This window comes from Amia ocellicauda, chromosome 14, assembly GCF_036373705.1.
Source record: "Amia ocellicauda isolate fAmiCal2 chromosome 14, fAmiCal2.hap1, whole genome shotgun sequence".
Taxonomy (NCBI): Eukaryota; Metazoa; Chordata; class Actinopteri; order Amiiformes; family Amiidae; genus Amia; species Amia ocellicauda.
In genome coordinates this window covers 35,595,399-35,617,761 of record NC_089863.1, presented here as the reverse complement: position 1 = coordinate 35,617,761, position 22,363 = coordinate 35,595,399, and the positions used below count along the sequence as shown (strand labels likewise).

General features: G+C 40.4%; 2 non-coding genes and 6 pseudogenes across 2 annotated transcripts; all 8 read left to right on the top strand.

Annotated features, from left to right (window-relative positions):
* Nucleotides 1-31: 31 nt before the first annotated feature.
* Nucleotides 32-150, top strand: LOC136769009 (uncharacterized; annotated as a pseudogene).
* Nucleotides 151-371: 221 nt separating this feature from the next.
* LOC136769552 (uncharacterized) lies at nucleotides 372-489 on the top strand (annotated as a pseudogene).
* Nucleotides 490-705: 216 nt separating this feature from the next.
* Nucleotides 706-824, top strand: LOC136769071 (uncharacterized; annotated as a pseudogene).
* Nucleotides 825-1,038: 214 nt separating this feature from the next.
* On the top strand, nucleotides 1,039-1,157 carry LOC136769545 (uncharacterized; annotated as a pseudogene).
* Nucleotides 1,158-1,373: 216 nt separating this feature from the next.
* LOC136769466 (5S ribosomal RNA) lies at nucleotides 1,374-1,492 on the top strand. The gene has a single exon (XR_010822272.1). It is a non-coding gene; the product is annotated as a 5S ribosomal RNA (ribosomal RNA).
* Nucleotides 1,493-1,701: 209 nt separating this feature from the next.
* Nucleotides 1,702-1,820, top strand: LOC136768881 (uncharacterized; annotated as a pseudogene).
* A 221-nt stretch (nucleotides 1,821-2,041) lies between these two features.
* On the top strand, nucleotides 2,042-2,160 carry LOC136769536 (uncharacterized; annotated as a pseudogene).
* Nucleotides 2,161-8,607: 6,447 nt separating this feature from the next.
* Nucleotides 8,608-8,722, top strand: LOC136769185 (U5 spliceosomal RNA). Its single transcript, XR_010822143.1, has one exon. It is a non-coding gene; the product is annotated as a U5 spliceosomal RNA (small nuclear RNA).
* Nucleotides 8,723-22,363: the final 13,641 nt, after the last annotated feature.

The window sequence follows — 22,363 nt, the reverse complement described above, 5'->3', positions numbered from 1 at the left end:
TTTAAGAGACATCATGCAGCCAGGCCTCTTGGCTTGAGGCCACACCGTCCTGAATACGAAAGAACTCGTCAGATCTCGGAAGAAAAACTGGGCAGGGCCTGGTCAGTAATTGGATGGGTGACCTCCTGGAAATACCAGGTGCTGCAAGCTTTTTACGTCTCCTGGGTAACTTCAGCGTAGCTCTTAATACTCTCATTCAGTCTGGAGCAGATATAATTGAAGAATTGTACACGTACCCGGCTACTTTCAACACCCTTTGCTGCACTGATATTTTTCCCTCAATTTTTCTATTTTTTTTATTATTTTTTTTTGCTGGAAGTTCCATCAATACCCTCCAGCCTTTAAGAGACATCATGCAGTCAGGCCTCTTGGCTTCCAGCCACACCGTCCTGAACGCGCCTGATCTCGTCAGATCTCGGAAGCTAAACGGGGCAGGGCCTGGTCAGTACTTAGATGGTGACCTCCTGGAAATACCAGGTGCTGCAAGCTTTTTACGTCTCCTGGGTAACTTCATCGTAGCTCTTAATACTCTCTTTCAGTCTGGAGGAGATATAATTGAAGAATTGTACACGTACCCGGCTACTTTCAACACCCTTTCCTGAACTGATATTTTCCACTCCATTTTTATTATTTCTTCTTTTTTTTGCTGGAAGTTCCGTCAATACCCTCCAGCCTTTAAGAGACATCATGCAGCCAGGCCTCTTGGCATGCGGACACATTGTCCTGAACGCGCCAGAACTCATCCGATCTCGGAAGCTAAACGGGGCAGGACCTGGTCAGTACTTGAATGTGAGACCTCCTAGAAATACCTGGTGCTGCAAGCTTTTACGTCTCCTGGGTAACTTCATCGTAGCTCTTTATACTCTCTTTCTGTCTGGAGGAGATATAATTGAAGTATTGTACACGTACCCGGCTACTTTTAACACCCTTTGCTGCACTGATATTTTTCCCTCCATTTTTCTTTTTTCATTTTTTTTTGCTGGAAGTTCTGTCAATACCCTCCAGCCATTTAGAGACATCATGCAGCCAGGCCTCTTGGCTTGCGGCCACACCGTCCTGAACGCGCCCGATCTCGTCAGACCTTGGAAACTAAATGGGCCAGGGCCTGGTTAGTACTTGGATGGGTGACCTCCTGGAAATACCAGGTGATGCAAGCTTTTTACTTATCCTGTGTAACTTCATCGTAGCTCTTAATACTCTCTTTCAGTCTGGAGGAGATATAATTGAAGAATTGTACACGTACCCGGCTACTTTCAACATCCTTTGCTGCACTGATATTTTTCCCTCCATTTTTCTTTTTTCTTTTTTTTTTTGCTGGAAGGTCCGTCAAAACCCGCCCGCCTTTAAGAGACATCATGCTGCCAGGCCTCTCGGCTTGCGGCCACGCCGTCCTGAACGCGACCGATCTCATCAGATCTCGGAAGCTAAACAGGGCAGGGCCTGGTCAGTACTTGGATGGGTGACCTCCTGGAAATACCAGGTGCTGCAAGCTTTATACGTCTCCTGGGTAACATCATCGTAGATCTTAATACTCTCTTTCTGTCTGGAGGAGATATAATTGAAGAAAAGTACACGTACCCGGCTACTTTCAACACCCTTTGCTGAACTGATATTTTTCCCTCCATTTTTCTTTTTTTATTTGCTGGAAGTTCCGTCAACACCCGTCAGCCTTTAAGAGACATCATGCAGCCAGGCCTCTCGGCTTGCGGCTACACCGTCCTGGACGCACCCTGTCTCGTCAGATCTCGGAAGCTAAACGGGGCATGGCCTGGTCAGTACTTGGATGGGAGATCTCCTAGAAATACCAGGTGCTGCAAGCTTCTTACGTCTCCTGGGTAACTTCATCGTAGTTCTTAATACTCTCTTTCTGTCTGGAGGAGATATAATTGAAGAATTGTACACGTTCCCGGCTACTTTCAACACCCTTTCCTGCACTGTTATTTTTCCCTCCATTTTTTTATTTTTTTATTTTTTATTTTTTGCTGGAAATTCCGTCAATACCCGCCAGCCTTTAAGAGACATCATGCAGCCAGGCATCTCGGCTTGCGGCCACACCGTCCTGAACGTGCCCGATTTCGTCAGACCTTGGAAACTAAACGGGCCAGGGCCTGGTTAGTACTTGGATGGGTGACCTCCAGGAAATACCAGGTGATGCAAGCTTTTTACGTCTCCTGGGTAACTTCATCGTAGCTCTTAATACTCTTTATCTGTCTGGAGGAGATATAATTGAAGTATTGTACACTTTGTCTTAGGGACAGTCTGGCTAGCAGTGACTGAGTGGTTGACAGACGACAAGCAACGGAATGTACGTGCTCTGTGATGTCATAGCAGTCAGCTGAGAGAGGCTCGTGATGTCATCGCTGAGCTGTCTGTCTGTCTGTCTGTCTCTCTCTCTCTCTCTCTCTCTCTCTTCCTCTCAATTCAATTCATTTGTATTGTCAAAGCAATTGGACATACATACATACATATATATATATATATATATATATATACATACATACATCCATACATGCTAGAAAGTCATTACTATGTTATCTTAAAGGCTAACTAAGCAGAACATATATCATTATAGAACAGAGTTCATAGGTCAACACATGGTTTTAGGGAACAGGCACGTAGGTCGTACCGTTTGACAATGTCTCCAAGGTTCTCATCGTAAATAACAAACAGAAATCAAACTATCTTCTGGGCTGACCTTCTAGCTTGACCGTATCTTTCTTAAGTATACAAGAGAGAAAAACAGGTGTAAGAAAATAATTTCTAATTTTCCTTCTACACATATATACATACATACATACATATGTAGCGTTATGTTGGGTGTATTTGGATAAGAGCATTTGGGCTCTGAGCTGAAGCACTGATCTAAAGAAGACCTCTCCCCCCCAAAGTTATCAGATTTCCTTAGCTCATCAGCTTGGAACTGGTTTGCATCAAAGTGACAGTTTTGGGGAGGATGGCACCGAGAAGAGGCCAAATAGTTTGGAATTCTGCTATGAGATGTCTGGAGAAAGGGGCCTGTAGGTGATAAAAACTCTTTGAAGTGGATGAGAGCCGAAATCCCGACATAGAGCTACGAACCCAGGCCAACCGGCATTTCCAAAAGATGGCATGGATTGACATCAGTCATAAATAAAGCCTCCCTCCAATAGGACACTGGGGGCTGAAACCGAAATCCAATCTCAAGAACTCAGGGACCAATCACCTACTGATCTGACAGACTATAAGGAACAGCGGACAGTCTTTCTCTCTCTCTCTCTCTCACCTGAACCAGAAACTCGCTGCCACAGCTCAACCTGTAGCTCTGTTGCCAGAACCGGAATCAGAAACCAACCAAGTCTTTGCCGGCAACAGAAGAGTTAAACTGGGAGAAGGAGATTGAGCGAAGAATTATTTTAAAGGACTTTATTAAATAAATAACTTCACAGACCCACCTGATCAGTGGAGTTTTACAGCTGGACAATTGACTAAGTCGACTGAATACGAAAGTGTCAGTCACTTAAATAGCTATTTGAGTCTTAAGAAACTTGACCCTTGGAACAAACAGGGCCCTGCTTTCCTCAAAGACTTTGTCTTCAAGTAACTACGGTGGAACCCTGCTTACAAAGAAGATTTTGTGCACAACCTTGGAGCCTTCAAACCAATGGAAAATCTGTTTGGAAAAGACTCTACATTCGCGAAACCCCAACTTCCAGGTGCATCGACTGAGTGGAAGTTCTCGGACAAAGCCGAACCGGACTGCCTTTGTTCCAAACCACATGGACCTCGTGCCGTGTGCTGTTATCTGAGCCCGAAGCCAGAGAGGCCTCTCTGCGACGAAGTTCACATAAGTTTAACAGTTTGGAGTTTGTGATTCATGACATTTGAGAAATCAATTAGAAATGTTAATCTGTGATTCATAACTCTAGAATGTGTAATATCATTTAGTTTTCTTAAATATAAATGTGAGTTGCATTAAACTGTTTTGTTGATAATTTTAGAAATAAAATCTGTCAACGCCGAGAAATATCTTCTCATTCCTGTTTAACTGTTTAGTCTGAAATTGACACAAGTTAATAGACATTAGATTATAGGTGGCCCTGCCTATCCTTAATCATTGAATAATAATCAGTTAAGGGAAATTGTGGTAACAAATAGGATCTTTCTCGGCACCTAAACGTAAATGAGACTGATATATATATAACGAGAAGTTACCTGACATAAATACTAACCTGCGTAGTAATAATACTAACGAGAGACTCACCTTCGTCTTACTAACCGGTATTGTAGTCAATGTGTTTATAACCTTTTTTGTTTAACGATTTGTTAAACGGAATGTACGTGCTCTGTGATGTCATAGCAGTAAGCTGAGAGAGGCTCGTCATGTCATCGCTGAGCTGGCTGGCTGGCTCTCTGTGTGTGTGTGTGTGTGTGTGTGTGTGTCTCTCTGTCTGTCTGTCTGTCTGTCTCTCTCTCTCTCTCTTACTCTCTCTCTCTCCCTCTCAATTCAATTCATTTGTATTGTCAAAGCAATTGGACATGCATACATACATACATACATATATATGGAAAATAAACAATATGTGTACATCTCTTTCTGCATTAGTGGTGCCCTCACAGATGTGCAAGTTACATGACAGACAGACAGACAGACACACACACACTTTCACACACAGACAGACAGACACAGACACACACACACATACTTTGACAGACAGACAGACAGACACACGCATATTATGGGTCTTTGTTGGGTAGTGAAATGGGTAGCATCAGTCGCAGTGTGGGTAATGTCAGGGAGCCAATCATAGTCCCCGTTATTTGCATATCGTGGCGCAAAGCATTCTGGGAAAAGCAACTAAACACGTTTAGTCATGTATTTGTCCATAGTTTACACATGAGATGAAAGAGACAGTATGACGTGTTGAGCACCTAGGATTCCTCATGTGTATGTGAGGGGCAGAGGAACCGGATCCCAAGTGTGCGTCCCAGGTGCTATAGGTTTCAAAGCATGCAGGGGAATAGGCACCCCACCCTGACACCTATAGAAGACTGGATAGGGAGATATAAATAGCAATGGGGAGACTCTTGTACTTGGTGTGGCTCTATCCATATAGTGGGGCCAGCAGGTGCAGCAATAGAAGCTCAGCCTGGGGAGACTGGATTTAGCATTTCCTCTCCATTTTGATAACTATCCATAATCATTTCTGCAAAATACTTCTATGATACCTATGTATGTTTTTTACTTGTACTATATTATACTATCAAGTATCAGTGTACACATACAATGTGACCTGTTACATTAATACAGAGGCCACGGAAGGCCAGATCACTAATAGCCACTGTCCCCTGATATTACACTTTTTTACAATCACTTTGGCACTCATTTCAGAACCTTGATGTCATTTTTCAAAACTCTAGACACTAAACTCACACCCGATGATCAAAATGCACATTTTTCAAAACTCTAACACTTTTTTACAATTGCTTGGATACAATACACATCAACCTCAGATCATTTGTTCATTGAACTAAAATGACACAACTTAACATCAAAGTATTACCATTTCAAAATGCAATTCACACATTACATCTGAGATCACTGTCTATTCATTTCATTACAAAGATCTAACTATCAATTGATACAGCTGCTCAAAATGATAAGTGACTGTTGCATTACTCTTAATGCATAATTTTATGGAAACTGACAAACAATATTCCATGTTTCGATCATGAAAGTTTCAGGATAATGAGATCCATTGACATCAATAAACGAGGAGCATGAACCAGTTGGACTACATTATCTATGGATGTAATATTTCATCATCATTCATCATCATGTAGCACTTTTCCACACCATGTTTGCAGTGTGGAAGGAAAGTTAGAAATTTTTTCTCTAATACCTGTTTTTCTCTCTTGTATACTTAAGAAAGATAAGGTCAAGCTAGAAGGTCAGGCCAGAAGGTAGTTTGATTTCTGTTTGTTATTTACGATGAGAATCTTGGAGACAATGTCAAACAGTATGATTGAAGTGCCTGCTCCCTAATCCATGTGTTGATCTATGAACTCTGTCCTATAATGATATAAATTCTGCTTAGCTAACTTTTAAGATAACATAGTAATGACTTTCTGATTATAACCAGCTCTTTGATTTTTGTGTATAAAAGCTCTGACTGTTAAAATGAAGGCAGAGCGACTTTGGGATCTACTTGAGTCACTGTTCCTCTCCACGCTGCGTGTATTAAAGGCATTGCAACTAACGCTCCAACCTGGTTGAAGATGATTGTTCTTCCACATCAGATTTGACATTACTGTATGTATGCAGGCCCTTGTAATTGCTTTTCCAATACTGCCAACTGGTTATTGATGATTGATTTCACATTGTGGTACGAGTATCGAGTGAAATGAGTGCTATCCACCCCAGCAACACAGTGATAACATGGAGCCGGCAAGTCATCCAGGTCACAATAGAGGTCAAGCAGTGGGAGGAGGAAGACGTGGTGGTCAAAGGAATGGAAGGGGACATGCACCCCTTCTGAGAGGTGGTCGTGGGCCTCGTCATAGAGGAGGGCTTAGGCCTCACCAGAGAGGCAGCCATGGGCCTAATTTGAGAGGTGTTGGGGGAACGTGGTAGAGGACAAGGCCACGGACCAGACAGCGGCAGCAACAGCAAATAGTGTCCAGTGAAATCCGAGAAATAGTTGTAGAGCATGTTGTAAATCATGGCATGACCATGACTGAGGCAGCTACAATGATTCAATCAAACCTCAGAATCAACTCAGGATCAACTGTGGCCTCAATCATCAGAAATTTCCGTACTGAGAAGCGGCAAGTCTTCAGCATGCACTAAACATTAGGCTACTCTCAATTGTCAAATGACTGTATACTGCATACCAATGTGTAGCACAGAGTATAGTGTGCCTTTTGAAAGAAATGCAGACAGAGTGAAGCAGCTGATGACTGAGTATGTTCAGGTATGTTCAGTTTCAAGATGCCTCTTGTGAAAAATGGTTGTGAGAACCTGAACCTGAACACAGGGCTGATGGAAATTCAGAAGTACAGTAATCAATCCTTTGTTTTACACTAAGCCAGGTGAGGAACACTGCAGTTGACATTTTACTGTAGTTTTGTTCTTTTTTGTAGCTAATTATTGTTGCATGGCTTCAAAGAAACCTATGGTGTGATTTGATTGTATTGCATCAATACATTTCAGATTTTGTTCAATGATTCCACTGTGTCTGTAGTATTCTCTCTACTAGTCCTTTTACAGTGATGTATTTATGTGTAGTACCATAATGAAACATGTATCACATATTTTGTACTACAATATTTAATGATTGTACGAACAACTACACAGTGAAACTATCGGTATCTTCTGTGTGGGTGATCTAAATAAATGTTACTATGGTATTTCATGATAAATGAATTATTTGAACCAACAAGTCTGCAAGTGCAAGGTTTCTTTAAAGATATGAATGCACAATGCAATGTTTTGAACATTGGACAGCCTGTGTTACAAGTGATGACCGTTTTGAGTTTTGTGTCTAGAGTTTTGAAAAATGACATCAAGGTTCTGAAATGAGTGACAAAGTGATTGTAAAAAACTGTATATTCATCCTATTTAATGTGCTCTTTTAAAATGTACTTTTCTTTTTTATGTTGCCATTTCTGTTCTACCAATGTTTCAGTTGTTAGCCAAAGATTGACAGAGTACATCTCATACACACAGGCCAGACAGCAAGGATTTCTTTTTGAAATTCAATTACAAATGCTGCATGAACTCATCAATACGATTAGAGATCCTGAAAGCAATATAACTAACTCACTCTACAGCATCTCATTAGCAGTGAAAAGAAACCAAGAAAGTTGGGACAGTCGACTGTTTACCACTATGTAACATCACCTTTTCTTTTCATAACACTTATTAAGCACTTGGGCACTGAAGACACCACTTGGTTAAGTTTAGCAAGTGGGATTTCCCCCCATTCATCCATTATGCATTTCCTCAGCTGCGCAACTGCACAGGGCCTTCGTTGTCTTAATTTGCACTTCATAGTGCGCCACACATTCTCAATTCGGAGACAGGTCAGGACTGCAGGCAGGCCATGCTAGCACCCGCACTCTCTGCCTACGCAACCATGCGCTTGTAATCTGGGCAGAATTTGGTTTGGCGTTATCCTGCTGAAAAATGCAGGGATGTCCCTGGAAAAGACGATGTCTGGATGGCAGCATATGTTGCTCCAAAATGTGTACATCTCTTTCTGCAAAAATGGTGCCCTCACAGATGTGCGAGTTACATGACAGACAGACACTCATACACACTGTCACACCCACACACACACACACACTTTCACAGACAGACACACGCACACACACTCACTTTCACACAGAGACAGACACACAAAAACAGAGACAGACACACACACACTCACTTTCACACAGAGACACACAAACACATACACTTTCACACAGACACACACACACATACATACATACATACATACATATATAAGGAAAAGAAACAATACATTTAAAAATCACAAAAAGATGTAATAAAGTACAGAAAATCTAAATGTAATAAAATGTGATCTTTAATACACACAAATATGTATGGCTGGTCGGATGCGTCTTGGACTCGGGTTCCTCTTCATTACGTATAATGCTTTTGCCTTTTGCTATAGCTTTCCGTGGAGGGGATCGTGGGTGAGTTTGTACCATTCTTGGGAGGCTCTGCCTTGTTGGGGCGGAGCTGTGATCCAGGTGAACAGCAGATCGGACATAGGTGGGCATGTGGGCGGAGGAGGAAGGCCGGTCAAGCAAATAAGCTTGCTAAGGTACGCAGCAGCAGCAAGCAGCCCCACCATCCAGTCAGCCAGCCAGTCTGGCTGGCAGTGACTGAGTGGTTGACAGACGGCAAGCAACGGAATGTACGTGCTCTGTGATGTCATAGGAGTCACCTGAGAGAGATGTTTGTGATGTCATCGCTGAGCTGGCTGGCTCTGTGTGTCTTGCTGGCTGTGTGTGTGTGTGTGAGAGAGAGAGAGACTTTTTGACTTTTATCAGACTTCATTGCCTGTTTGCAACACGCAATAATTCATACAAAAGAAAATAAATAAATAAATAAAAAATAGTGTTCCCCTTTGTTTGTCTCCCCCCAACAAGCATTAACTCCGCCACTGATCTGTACACTTTTAAAGAAAGCAACCCAATACACACAACAAAACAACCATCAAATACTAAACCCTATAAATGAATTACATAATAAAAACCAACTCCCCGTCATACAATTCACAAAGGGCATCATTAATACACCAGACCTGTTCAAAACTCTCCAAATCATTCATCAGCCTGTAATAGTTAAACTCTAGTCTGACTCTGCACTTGACCAGCATGGCAAACACTCTCACTGCATCCTCACTGCCCTCCCCACACACTCTGTTCTTCCTAGTCTTATAGACGGCCATTTTAGCCTGGCCCAGCAAGAAGTTTACCAGCTGGTCCACATGTTTGGTCCTTCTGGTGTATCGCGCCCCTAAAATAAAAACCTTTGTGTTAAAAATCAGGTTAAGATCAGTAAAAAGACGAGTTAAAAGACTAAAAATGGGTGACAACCGAGAGCAAGTGCTGAAACAGTGAAACACGGTCTCTCTCTGAGCACAGAATGGGCAGGCGTCGGACACAGCAGGGTTAAGAACAGTAATAAAAGAATTGACAGCAATAATGGTGTGTAACACCCTCCACTGCAGATTGCCAGCTCTCTTATTGAGGGGGGCTTGTACAGGCTTCTCCAGGCGGGCGCAGTGTCTTCCCCCAGCCCCAGCCTGTAAAGTAATTTTAGGAATCACAAAGAAACAGTTGAAAGTGCTAAATAAGTATTTTGATGCACCATATTAATTTAGGAAATTTACATGTTGTTTTTCATCAGCTTCTGTATCTGATGGCTCCACATCACTGGCTGGATTGACAGCAACGACACTCTAAAAAAAGAAGTGTTAAGTTTGAGCATTCAGGACTTGTTTTGAAGATCCTGAATATCACTGGTCCACAATTTATCTGTGAAACTATGGGTTAATCTCCATATACAAAATACTTTTCACACACACTTTAAATTTACAACTAAATTTACATGTTGATGTCTTTCGTCAGCTTCTGTATTTGATGGCTCAATATAACTGGTTGCATTAACAGCAACGGCACACTACAAGAAAATAACATTATATTTAAACATTCAGGACTGGTTTAGCATCACCTCGAATATCCCTAGCCCTTGAGGTCGATTGTTATTGTGGTCTTCAAGACCAGTGCTTCTCAACCTTAGTCCTGGAGGAGGCCCACTGTCTGCTGATTTTCATTACAACAACATTGTAGGTTATATCAGTGACTGTGGTCCTAAAGTACCCCTATGCCTGCTGTTTTTTTTCCAGTTGAGCTCTTAATTACCTAATTGGCTTAACTGAAGCCATTTAACCCTTTTCCCAGGTCTTTGGTTGTTGATGAGTTACAAAGAGCTGGATTGTGGCCCGCCATGACTGGAAGTGAAGAACACTCACTCTAGGCCTTTAACTTAATGTTCATATGTAGGGGCCTATCCATCTGATTTGTTGTTGCACATTTATTAACAGAAAAATTGATGGTACGTGAAATCATCTGAGCTGAAAAATATAATGTTCCACCAATAATAAAATAAATGTATTAATTAAAATTATAGAGATAATAGAATGTTCACAGATTATTAGTTCAGAAAACAAAATATTTTTTTATATCTTAAATAGAATTAACACTCAAATCAGTTGTAGGGTAAACAAGGTCTATTTTTTGGATTGATTTTATAATTATACATGTATGGCTGCATGAAGCTTACCTGAGAATCTGATATTTTAGTAACTTTGTTGCTTCTTGTTGGGTAGTCCACGTTTGCCGCCGTTCTTTTTCTGTAAATGTAAATCAAAAGGCAATAATTACATACTGTAATTAAAATACAAAAAGTATAAACATTGTATTATTATTTTTGTATCCTGTTTCTCCATCTCGATGCTGTTCTTTTTGGAATTGCATATCTAGGTTTACTTAAATACTGTTTATAAGATTGTAAACTCATCATCCAAATTTCTTCATTTGCCAAACTTTATGTAGTGCGCTTGCAGTTTCAGAAGAAGAAAAAAAACTGTAACAGATGGGATATGTAGTACTTTATACTCGAGTGGTCTATGCGATTACACCCTGTTGGTGTTATTAAGAACGCCAAGTACCAGAATGCAGAGCGGGACTGTTTTTTGTGCCGTGACTTGTCGGGGGAAAAACGCGCAGAAAAAACGGACGAGAAGGTGAAGGTAGTATGGCGGTGATGCACGCGTTGGTGAAGTGGGAAAGCGGGGTCGACAAAGACTCTTACAGCGTGATTCCCACTGCTTGCTTTCGCAATTTTGATTTATTCAGCATTGCTGATGATGACGAAGAGACGACTCGAAACTTCAGAGCAGAGTGGAGAGACACAAACAAACCTCCAAAAGGTGGATGGCCTGTCCATGAAGCGCAGATCATTATGACTGGTAACAATGTTTATTTAAAAAAAAAAAACATTAAAGTCTTTACATGCTATTTGATATATACAATCACAGTATATTTGAAATGAATGTTTAAGTTATTAATGTGTTGTACTTCTAACATACTCTCATAACATGGTAGGTGGTGGTGAGGGCGCTAAAAACTCGTCATACTTGACTGGCATTTGTAAGAACGATTTATTGTGTGTTGTGCTTTACAATAAAATCCCCCAAATCACAAAATAAATTAAACCAGATATAATTTAACTTCAGTTTTGATTCAGTGTTGGCTGTTCATCTTAATTTGTATGGTCAAAGCACAGTATTTTTATGACAAATAAATATAATCCCCAAATATCTGTGGACATAATGCAGGGTTTTATTTATTTTATTTTTATTTTAGGAAAAGAAGGCGAACTAAGAAGAAAACTTAATGACCTAACAAAAATGCCCTGTCCTAAAATGAAGACAGTACCTAAACCAAACAAAAAACTTCAAATTTCAGATGATAGTGACCTTGATGAACCACAGTTACCGGTGAGATAATTACTGCAAATATTAAATAAATGTATTGCAGGATTGTTTTTTTTTAATCATATTCATATATATATATATTTTCATTTTAAACTCTTTTCCTCTCTGAATACAGCACAAAATAAGAAAGAAAACCGATGGAGCTTCAAGAATTAGATCCCGTCATATTCTACAGACATTTAAAGAGTCCAGTGAAGTTGAGCTACAGCAAAACGTTAAGCAGCTCGAAAAGGAAAACACAAGACTTAAAAATGAAAACCAATGTCTTCGAAACCGTATGGTTGATGGTAAGTTTTTTTATTTATAGCAAATAATTCCTTACCTTGATAAATGTTATTCTTCAGTAATTTAGATTCCAGAGTAATGTATTATAGTTGATCATACTGAAGTAATCTAGAACCACAATACAGACTCTTAATGTGCACTGTCTAATAGTTTAATAATACTGATTATTAAATAAAGTTTTTCAACATAACTTCATAATCCTACATTAATGACTATATGCATTACATTAGACCTGGAAATTCTTGTATTTTATCTTTTTTATTTTTTTTGTAGCTAATGTTAATGACCCACAAAAAGGTCAGTTTGCCAATAACATAGAGCAAGTCTCTCAAGTATAATTGCAGGCATTGATGGTTTTGTTTTCACTTTGCATTAAATATATTACTAGAAATGATTATCATTTAATACTAAGGTTTTTTTCTCCAGAGATTCCAGACCTTTTGGACAATCTGAAAAAAATTGTAACAAAAGCCACATTTATCAGCAATGAAGACAAAAGTGTGTCACCATCAAGTGGTTCTGACAGCCCCACAGCAAATTGTTCTGAATCTGACAAAGAATCACCAAAACAGGTATAACACTCTTGGTCTACAATATTACAAAGACAAGGTAAAAATATATATATTGAAAACAAATATTGGTTGTAAACAATCTAATGATGCTACATTATCAGTTATATTCATAGTTATAGTTGATAATAAGAATGTAATTGAATTATGGGTGTCACAGATTCACTGACTTTATTATGTCTGTAAATTAATAAACTTAGAATTGAGACATACTGTGGTCTTTAATAACACATTTCTGTAACAAAATCACAGCCTTACTGATAATGTATTCCACTTAACATAATATAAGAATAGTTTGGGGATAAACTTGTTTTTTATTTACCATTGTCTTTTAGGTGGAAATATTCCCAGGCACTGGAGTTTACATTGACAAACTGTCCTGGATCCTTGCAGAGAGGTGCAGCACGAATACGTCATATGCAAGAACCCTGACGGTTGCTGTCTTTGACTTTCCAACATTACTAAAGAGCAATCTTCGTGGTGGTGGCAGCAAGAGAGATCCAACTTCGGAGACATTAAGATCCTCATTGATGTTATTGAGGATCATATACAGCTGCCTTCGGAAGGACACGACGTGTTTCAGTTGCGGGGCTTTGCAGCCCAGCGGGACCCTCTTAATGCCGGACATCAGCTGCCCGAGCCGGTGCGGATGAACGGAGGGACGTTAGACAGCGTTACCTTCCGGGCAGGAGCAGCGAGCGGCAACACCGGGGTGAAAGTGTCGTCTAACACTGTGCCATTAGCCACTAGCTGATTGAGCAGATCAGTGGTTTTTAAGAAGATAACAATGGCAGCAGACTTGATATTTTCACACCCTGCTACCTCCCCAACCGCTAACACACACTGCTCTAGGGGGCAGAACTGCACCGGAGCGATCTTGACTCCATGGCGTCGGGTCAGTTTTTCAAAAGACGCATTCAGGGGGTCCGACCCCCCGACCCGGGAAGAACTACCGGTACTCCCCCCTCCCCTCCCCTGTTCCCCCACAATAAGAAAAGCACTGAAAACAGAAGACAAAATAAACAAACTGAAAAAAGTAAAGCAACAAAAAAACGCAGCCAAAGGACAGAGCTCTCAGCAGCACTCCCGCTCACTGCAGACCCCTCCCACACACTCCCAGCTGAGAGAGAGAGAGAGAGAGTTAGTGTCTGTCTGTCTCTCTCTCTCTGTAGATGCATCATAGGGAACATATGTAACAATCTCTCTTTTTGTTTACCAAAAATGAGAATGAACGTATTTCAAGTGGGTGTTGCCTTGGTTGGAAACGTTTTAAGATTATTTATGAAGTGTAAAGTGGATTTGTCTCAGTTCTCCGTAGTTTTCAATGTATGTGCCATTCAGTAGCGTTCATGTTACAGATGTGCCCTATGCAGTGGTAGGGTCAATAAAATGTCAGTAAAACTTTATTTTAGCAATTATGGAGGGGAAGAACTGCAAATAGAGGGTCCCCACTAATTATCTAACTTACCAACAACGTTTAAAATTAGGTCTTGCGAAGCTGCCAAATAATGCTGTATAATCGTATGTGTCTTCATACACCGGCTGCTATAGTCTGATAGCTTTGATTATATATATATATATATATATATATATATATATATATTTTCTCGTGAACCACAAATGCTATTTGCTTGATTTTTACAGAGTATGTTATAAATACCATTCTTATGAAGCCTGACAAATTGTATGCTGTAATTATGAATATTTTCAAATCATTTGTTTGTTTTTCCTAACATGTTACAAATGTTCCCTATGTGAAAGATGCATTATATCTTAATAACGTCTAAACAATTAAAGATATACAGATTATTATTTTTGGTAAAGTTATAATACATTGCTATTAACTATGTGTGTCAGTAAAAGTTTAAATTTCTTAAAGGATTTTTATTGATCTTGCAAAATAAGTGTTTAGGGAACATTTGTAACATAGAGGTGGGTTAGCCACCGGCTACGGGCAGCGGCTCCGGCTCCAGCACCGTCACCATGTCGCTGGAAAAGCGCTAAGTGAGCTCACAGTGAGCTCAGTGTAATGTCTGCTCTGGTGAGCTCACAGTGTGACCTAGTCGTGAGTTCACGTCTTCACTGGGTAGTCCTTGACAACTTAATTGACTCAATTCTTGGGCTTAATTGGTCAAAATGACCATTGGTTGAAGGTACTCAGGGACTGATGTGTAGAGAGACTTATTAAACCTGCAGGATTGTGGTTTTCCCAGATCAGAATTAACCAGATCACCACAAAGGAACATGGTAGGTGCTATTGCAACACAGATTACACAAATACATTGAAATCCAAGTTTGCAGTGGTCCTTGGGCCATTGTGTGGTGATCCAGATCACTTCAGCAGGAATTTTGCAGTGGTCTGGACTACAACTCTCTCTCTCTCTCTCTCTCTCTCTCTCTCTCTCTCTCTCTCTCTCTCTCTCTCAATTCAGTGCATTTGAATTGTCAAAGCAATTGGACATGCATACATACATACATACATATACACTCACCTAAAGGATTATTAGGAACACCTGTTCAATTTCTCATTAATGCAATTATCTAACCAACCAATCACATGGCAGTTGCTTCAATGCATTTAGGGGTGTGGTCCTGGTCAAGACAATCTCCTGAACTCCAAACTGAATGTCTGAATGGGAATGAAAGGTGATTTAAGCAATTTTGAGCGTGGCATGGTTGTTGGTGCCAGACGGGCCGGTCTGAGTATTTCACAATCTGCACAGTTACTGGGATTTTCACGCACAACCATTTCTAGGGTTTACAAAGAATGGTGTGAAAAGGGAAAAACATCCAGTATGCGGCAGTCCTGTGGGCGAAAATGCCTTGTTGATGCTAGAGCTCAGAGGAGAATGGGCCGACTCGATTCAAGCTGATAGAAGAGCAACTTTGACTGAAATAACCACTCGTTACAACCGAGGTATGCAGCAAAGCATTTGTGATGCCACAACACGTACAACCTTGAGGCGGATGGGCTACAACAGCAGAAGACCCCACTGGGTACCACTCATCTCCACTACAAATAGGAAAAAGAGGCTACAATTTGCACAAGCTCACCAAAATTGGACAGTTGAAGACTGGAAAAATGTTGCCTGGTCTGATGAGTCTCGATTTCAGAGTCAGAATTTGGCGTAAACAGAATGAGAACATGGATCCATCATGCCTTGTTACCACTGTGCAGGCTGGTGGTGGTGGATGTAATGGTGTGGGGGATGTTTTCTTGGCACACTTTAGGCCCCTTAGTGCCAATTGGGCATCGTTTAAATGCCACGGCCCGTTGTTTCTGACCATGTCCATCCCTTTATGACCACCATGTACCCATCCTCTGATGGCTACTTCCAGCAGGATAATGTACCATGTCACAAAGGTCGAATCATTTCAAATTGGTTTCTTGAACATGACAATGAGTTCACTGTACTAAACTGGCCCCCACAGTCACCAGATCTCAACCCAATAGAGCATCTTTGGGATGTGGTGTGTAGCGTTATGTTGGGTGTATTTGGATAAGAGTATTTGGGCTCTGAGCTGAAGCACGGATCTAAAGAAGACCTCTCCCCCCCAAAGTTATCAGATTTCCTTAGCTCATCAGCTTGGAACTGGTTTGCATCAAAGTGACAGTTTTGGGGAGGATGGCACCGAGAAGAGTCCAAATAGTTTGTTATTCTGCTATGAGATGTCTGGAGAAAGGGGCCTGTAGGTGATAAAAACTCTTTGAAGTGGATGAGAGCCGAAATCCCGACATAGAGCTACGAACCCAGGCCAACCGGCATTTCCAAAAGATGGCATGGATTGACATCAGTCATAAATCAAGCCCCCCTCCAATAGGACACTGGGGGCTGAAACCGAAATCCAATCTCAAGAACTCAGGAACCAATCACCTATTGATCTGATAGACTATAAAGGACAAACACGGCCTTTCTTTCTCTCTCTCTCTCACCTGAACCAGTAACTCGCTGCCACAGCTCAACCTGTAGCTCTGTTGCCCGAACCGGAACCAGAAACCAACCAAGTCTTTGCCGGCAACAGAAGAGTTAAACTGGGAGAAGGAGATTGAGCCGTACAAAGAATTCTTTTAAAGGACTTTATTAAATAAAGAACTTTACAGACTGTGCTGCCCGCCTGTGCCCACCTGATCAGTGGAGTTTTACAGCTGGACAAATGACTAAGTCGACTGAATACGAAAGTGTCAGTCATTTAAATAGCTATTTGAGTTTTAAGAAACTTGACCCTTGGAACAAACAGGGCCCTGCTTTCCTCAAAGACTTTGTCTTCAAGTAACTACGGGGGAAACCTGCTTACAAAGAAGATTTTGTGCACAACCTTGGAGCCTTCAAACCAGTGGAAAATCTGTTTGGAAAAGACTCTACATTCGCGAAACCCCAACTTCCAGGTGCATCGACTGAGTGGAAGTTCTTGGACAAAGCCGAACCGGACTGCCTTTGTTCCAAACCACACGGACCTCGTGCCGTGTGCTGTTATCTGAGCCCGAAGCCAGAGAGGCCTCTCTGCGACGAAGTTCAGATAAGTTTAACAGTTTGGAGTTCATGATTCATGACATTTGAGAAATCAATTAGAAATGTTAATCTGTGATTCATAACTCTAGAATGTGTAATATCATTTAGTTTTCTTAAATATAAATGTGTGTTGCATTAAACTGTTTTGTTGATAATTTTAGAAATAAAATCTGTCAACGCCGAGAAATATCTTCTCATTCCTGTTTAACTGTTTAGTCTGAAATTGACACAAGTTAATAGACACCAGATTATAGGTGGCCCTGCCTATCCTTAATCATTGAATAATAATCAGTTAAGGGAAATTGTGGTAACAAGTAATGATAGGGTCTTTCTCTCCACCTAAACGTTAATGAGACTGATATATATATAACGAGAAGTTACCTGACATAAATACTAACCTGCGTAGTTATTTAATGTCTGACTAATAATACTAACAAGAGACTCACCTTCATCTTACTAACTGGTATTGTAGTCAATGTGTTTATAACCTCTTTTGTTTAACGATTTGTGTTATCATATGCGATCCCATGGTCTTTGATTTGGTCACGGAAGTGATTTGTCTTTGATTTGTTGATATAGAGTTGAATTTTAATTAGTTTTTCCCTTTTGTATAATTAGTGTAGTGCTACATTTAGTCTTTGTTTTGAATAAATTTGACAATTTATATCTTTGGAATTGGTGTCTGTGTCCAATTATTACAGAAATTGAGTTCTACAAGATTCCAGGATTCGTGATAAGGTGATACTATAAATTCACTTCTTTAATTGAAATGTATAAGTGTACCTTACGCTACAGGTGGAACGGGAGCTTCGTGCCCTGGATGTGCATCCCACAAATCTCCATCAACTGCAAGATGCTATCCTATCAATATGGACCAACATTTCTAAAGAATGCTTTCAGCACCTTGTTGAATCAATGCCACGTAGAATTAAGGCAGTTCTGAAGGCGAAAGGGGGTCAAACACAGTATTAGTATGGTGTTCCTAATAATCCTTTAGGTGAGTGTATATGGAAAAGGAACAATATGTGTACATCTCTGCATATGGTGCCCTAACAGATGTGCAAGTTACATGACAGACAGACACTCACACACACTTTCAAAGACAGACAGACAGACAGACACTCACACACACTTTCACACACTCACTTTCACAGACAGACAGACACAGACACAGACACACTCACTTTCACACAGAGACAGGCACATTTTCACACAGAGACAGACACACAAACACACACAAACAGACACAGACACATACTTTGACAGACAGACAGACAGACAGACACATGCATATTATGGGTCTTTGTTGGGTAGTGAAATGGGTAGCATCAGTCGCAGTGTGGGTAATGTCAGGGAGCCAATCATAGTCCCCGTTATTTGCATATCGTGGCGCATTCTGGGAAAAGCAACTAAACACGTTTAGTCATGTATTTGTCCATAGTTTACACATGAGATGAACGAGACAGTATGACGTATTGAGCACCTAGGATTCCTCATGTGTATGTGAGGGGCAGAGGAACCGGATCCCAAGTGTGCGTCCCAGGTGCTATAGGTTTCAAAGCATGCAGGGGAATAGGCACCCCACCCTGACACGTATATAAGATTGGATAGGGAGATATAAATAGCAATGGGGAGACTCTTGTACTAGGTGTGGCTCTATCCATATAGTGGGGCCAGCAGCCACTTAGCAGGTGCAGCAATAGAAGCTCAGCCTGGGGAGACTGGATTTAGCATTTCCTCTCCATTTTGATAACTATCCATAATCATTTCTGCAAAATACTTCTATGATACCTATGTATGTTTTTTACTTGTACTATATTATACTATCAAGTATCAGTGTACACATACAATGTGACCTGTTACATTAATACAGAGGCCACGGAAGGCCAGATCACTAATAGCCACTGTCCCCTGATATTACACTTTTTTACAATCACTTTGGCACTCATTTCAGAACCTTGATGTCATTTTTCAAAACTCTAGACACTAAACTCACACCCGATGATCAAAATGCACATTTTTCAAAACTCTAACACTTTTTTACAATTGCTTGGATACAATACACATCAACCTCAGATCATTTGTTCATTGAACTAAAATGACACAACTTAACATCAAAGTATTACCATTTCAAAATGCAATTCACACATTACATCTGAGATCACTGTCTATTCATTTCATTACAAAGATCTAACTATCAATTGATACAGCTGCTCAAAATGATAAGTGACTGTTGCATTACTCTTAATGCATAGTTTTATGGAAACTGACAAACAGTATTTCATGTTTCGATCATGAAAGTTTCAGGATAATGAGATCCATTGACACCAATAACCGAGGAGCATGGTTTCTTAGGGTTACCATAGACTTGACTGTGTCTTCTTGTTTGTGAAGGAACAGGACTGTGTTTTCCTGTCTGGGTTCCCGCAGGCTTAAGTGGGTTTGACCTACTATTAGAAGAAAAAAAAAAAAGGAGCGCTAATTAATTGTTCAATATCTGATACGCCGGTGATAATATAAAATAACGTGTTTATAGTTTATAGAAGTTTATAGTGTTTATGGTAAATGAAGAAAAGTCATTAAGTTATATACAAGTTCTATAAATGCAAACATTGAAAAGCATGTTTGTTGTTATTCCTATATAGGATTTAGTATTATTTGTGTTTTCTTGTTTTTTGCTATGTTTTCTCCCCTGTCGTTTATTGTTATTTTGCGGGCTTGCACGCCTTGGTTGTTGTGTACAAAACGATACATAGAAAATGGGAAAACGTGTTACTGTGTGGGAACAGCTCTAGTAAGACGGGCGACCCGCCACTTAAAGGTACACATGTAAGGTACATGTATGATAACTATGGAGTGAAGCGGTGCGTTTGACTGGACAATAGGTGACAGAAAATTAAGGTTTCCAGAAGATGGGACTTTTGATTCAGATAGACTTGAGCACCTAAAAACGGTTTTGCAAAATAGGAATACAAAGCATTAAGAAATGAGAAACCAAAGCTAGCTATCTTAAAACATTTGTTAGAGAAAAGAAAGAAAAGACAACAGGCATAATTCAATCTGAATGCCCCGAAGACAAATTAAAAATATACACTCGCCTAAAGGATTTTTAGGAACACCATACTAATACTGTGTTTGACCCCCTTTCGCCTTCAGAACTGCCTTAATTCTACGTGGCATTGATTCAACAAGGTGCTGAAAGCATTCTTTAGAAATGTTGGCCCATATTGATAGGATAGCATCTTGCAGTTGATGGAGATTTGTGGGATGCACATCCAGGGCACGAAGCTCCCGTTTCACCACATCCCAAAGATGCTCTATTGGGTTGAGATCTGGTGACTGTGGGGGCCAGTTTAGTACAGTGAACTCCTTGTCATGTTCAAGAAACCAATTTGAAATGATTCGACCATTGTGACATGGTGCATTATCCTGCTGGAAGTAGCCATCAGAGGATGGGTACATGGTGGTCATAAAGGGATGGACATGGTCAGAAACAATGCTCAGGTAGGCCGTGGCATTTAAACGATGCCCAATTGGCACTAAGGGGCCTAAAGTGTGCCAAGAAAACATCCCCCACACCATTACACCACCACCACCAGCCTGCACAGTGGTAACAAGGCATGATGGATCCATGTTCTCATTCTGTTTACGCCAAATTCTGACTCTACCATCTGAATGTCTCAACAGAAATCGAGACTCATCAGACCAGGCAACATTTTTCCAGTCTTCAACGGTCCAATTTTGGTGAGCTTGTGCAGATTGTAGCCTCTTTTTCCTATTTGTAGTGGAGATGAGTGGTACCCGGTGGGGTCTTCTGCTGTTGTAGCCCATCCGCCTCAAGGTTGTACGTGTTGTGGCTTCACAAATGCTTTGCTGCATACCTCGGTTGTAACGAGTGGTTATTTCAGTCAAAGTTGCTCTTCTATCAGCTTGAATCAGTCGGCCCATTCTCCTCTGACCTCTAGCATCAACAAGGCATTTTTGCCCACAGGACTGCCGCATACTGGATGTTTGTCCCTTTTCACACCATTCTTTGTAAACCCTAGAAATGGTTGTGCGTGAAAATCCCAGTAACTGAGCAGATTGTGAAATACTCAGACCGGCCCGTCTGGCACCAACAACCATGCCACGCTCAAAATTGCTTAAATCACCTTTCTTTCCCATTCAGACATTCAGTTTGGAGTTCAGGAGATTGTCTTGACCAGGACCACACCCCTAAATGCATTGAAGCAACTGCCATGTGATTGGTTGGTTAGATAATTGCATTAATGAGAAATTGAACAGGTGTTCCTAATAATCCTTTAGGTGAGTGTATATATATATGTTTTTCAGTATAAATGACAGTCCTCAAGATACTGAAGGAAAATTACTAGATAAGTAATAAATAAGGGTAGTTTGAGACACTGCAGGTCAATATAACATGCCAACCAAAACCATGGTATCTGAATTTACTATGGATATAAATTAATATGTGTCTCTTTGTATGTTTGTACGTTTTCAGTTTGCGCAAGGTAAATGTCCATATTTTGACTTTTTCATGTACTGTATAGTCCAGAATATGACTAAGAGAGTCATAAGTCACAAATAGTTACAGAATGATAGCTAAAAAACGCCAGTTAAATATGTTGTAATAACAGACCTACAAGAAAGTCAGCATTTAACTGTACACAGAATGCTATTGCAAACAGAAATAATAATACAAAATTAAGTTATTTAAATAGGTCTTACGAATACAGAAGTTAAAAGTAACATGTTAGAAATGGAATTAGAGCCAAATTTAGAAATAGGAATCCGAGGCAACCACAAACATTCGGTGAAGGTTTCTTACATATTGATAAATAGATAACCAGATACTCCAGGAAATTAACGATGTGCTCATTTGGAAGCTATGAGTTCCACAATGAAGAGTTTTTAAATCCCTAGTAATAGATCCCTAAATACAATG